We start from the raw sequence: 2,829 nt of genomic DNA on the forward strand, positions 1-2,829 counted from the left end.
CCCCGCCGCCCCGCGCCCGCCCGCCCCTCTCTCATATACCCGCGGCTGGGGCGCACGCACGCGCTCGCCTTTCCTGGCCCCACCGAACGCTCCGCTGCTGCTCCCGACGCCTCCCGAGATCCTGCCCCCTTCCCAGCTGCCGGCAAGAAGAAGAGAAAAAAAAAAAAAGAAAAGAAAAGAAAAAGAAAAAAACAGTTTTGCCGTTTCCTCTTTCTCTCTGGGCGTTGGGATCCGAGGAAGCAGGAACGCAGCAGCCAAGTTTCCTTCCCTCGGTCTCTCTGCCTAGAGCTCACTGATGCTCTTCTTTACTCCCAACCCCTCCACCTCCTCCTGCTGCACCAAGATCTACCTCGACTGATGCGCCAGAGAGGACTAACACGGGTAAAAAAACACTCTGCGGACACAAATTAGGGATTGTAATTGAAATTTGTTGCCTTGATCTGTCAGCACTTCCAGGCAGGAGAGCGGTGGGAAGAACTTGCTCATTAGTGTCAATAAAGCAGCGGGGGCGGAGCCTACAGAGCTGTCCATCAACAAGACGGCTAACCAATCAGGAGGCGCTGACTCCGCTCAGCCCGCGCCCACTTCCTTACAAGGTCGGAAAATCTCGGACGGAGAAGCGCCGCCATCTGGCTGGGGTGTGCCAACCTCGTGAAAGCTGGACACTCTTTCGCTCACGCCCACCAACCCAGTCCAGACCCTGGCTCTCAGGCTTTTCTTATCAGGGCCAGGAAAGACTGAGCTTTCAGGTTTAAACGAAAGAAGAGCACCGAAGTTAACATTATCAATGGTCTTTCAAGGATACTTTAATCTGCCATCCCACATCCCAAAGCACAACATTTGGAGGGGCAAGAACTCACAGCCAACATGTTTGTCGTTTTTTCACATAAAGATTCCCGCGTTTAGTAATGCCCACTCCGCGCAGAGCTTGGCCACGGGCTTAAATCTGACTCTATAGATTTTTCTTAGGTGAGATAAGTTTAAGCATATTTGATTTTTATATTTAAAGTTAATTATTTATTATCCCTCTGTCCTTCATATAAACTAGCCAGGAAAAGAGTCTCCTTTCTGGAGATTCCCTTTTATTTCGGAGTAATTACTTTAAGACGTAGGTCATGGGATTTTAATTCTGTATGTCTTTAATGATATGGGCTTAGTTTTAAAACGCCTTACAACTTTACAAAGTAAAACATGTTTTACGACGCACTTGTGTTTTTTTTTTTTAATCTGTAAGTTAAAGAACCTTCATATTCATACTAGTTTTTTGGTTTTTTTTTTTTTTTTTTAAGAATTGGTGTGTTTCTTTAAAATAAAGTTGAAGGGAAGCAGAACTTTCAAATTGAACGACAGCAAACACGCATTGCAGTTCTGTTGTTTAAACTCACCATTTTCTCAGGATTAACAGGATATGCGTTTGATGTGAATAAAAAGATCTCTTGTAAAATGAAATTCACTGTGGTCACAAATCTTCAGTATAAAATACGCTGCGAACGACTACTTTTGTTTCAGTGTTCAGTGAAACACTACAACCCTCGACTTTCCTCGGGCTTCTCGTCAGCCTTCAGGAGAATGGCTTCTGAAAGTGGTGGTATCACCACTCGAACCAGTATTTTGTTTTTTAACCATTGCTGGAGAAATCCGCAGTTCCTCAAGGCTTGAATGCTGGGGAAAACTGGAACCAAGCAGGAAGTGCCTAGAGGCGCGTGCAGGCCTGGGGTAAGCCCGGCAACAACCTTCAGTGGTGAAGGACTCAGTAATATCCTTGCTGAGGATGTAGATTTTAAGTGTCTGAGAAAGACGTTCAGTTAGAAGGCATTGTTTTTATTTGGGAGTGTGGGGGGGGGGGGTTGTGTCACTGGCTTAGAACTGTCCAGAGATCCCCAAACTCAGCAGTGTGCAGGACGATATTGTGTCTTAAAGAAGTTCAACCCCTGTTCGTGAAGTTTGGCCGAGAGCGGGAGCTCAGAAAAGAGCGTGAAGAGGCAGTCTGCAAAGTTTGGGCTGATCAGGGGCAGTGGGGTCTGGGATGAAGTGGGATTCAGAACTCAATGGAGTTTACACCCGCAGCTCCCGACTGTGTGTAAAGCTTGGGCTTTGCGTGCGAAGCCTTCTTCAGTAGCCCGCTAGACCAGAGCGCCCGGCCCCAGGCCCTGGCCCTCACAGATCCTGCCGCTGAGCGATCGATCCGAGGTGGCTCTCCAAGCAAGCCTGGCTCGCAGCCTAGGAGATTCATATATTCTGTGACCCAGGGGTGGAGTCACTAGAGGTTTCTGGCCTACTCCACCAGGCAGCAGGAGGAGGCAGAGAGGCTGGTTCCAAGAAACCTCTGGGATTTCTAGACCGGAAGCCTGCTTTGTGGTTATGATCTTGTCCTTTTAGATGTCGCGCAGTTTAAACTGGCTTGGGGTGATTAAACAGGCCTTCAAGGGTGCCCCAAGGACCACAGGATCCCAATCCTTCCTCTGTTCCTCTGCCTCTTCTTGCGACCTTACCCCTGGCAGCTGGAGGCGCAGGCCACAAAATTTGGACTTAGGCTCACATAACAAATAAACTGGAAAGCCAGACCTTGCGGACATCCGGAATAGCACAATCTAAGAATAAAAATAAAAGTAGCCTCTATGCGTACAAGTGTGCGTGCGCAGAGCGCTCAGGGTAGAATGGGGGCGCTAGCTCCCTTAGTCCTGGGCCAGGCTAGGCTTTGCGGGTCGGGTCGTAGTTTTAGGGCCCCACAGTCACTGGCCTCCTCTGCCTGCTGGAATCGGGCTTCAGCTCCAGGACCAACTGCCAGAATTGGGCTCCTGGACGAGGACAAGCTGGTTCCTCATTGGG

This window comes from Onychomys torridus, chromosome 7 (assembly GCF_903995425.1).
Source record: "Onychomys torridus chromosome 7, mOncTor1.1, whole genome shotgun sequence".
In the NCBI taxonomy this organism is placed as follows: domain Eukaryota; kingdom Metazoa; phylum Chordata; class Mammalia; order Rodentia; family Cricetidae; genus Onychomys; species Onychomys torridus.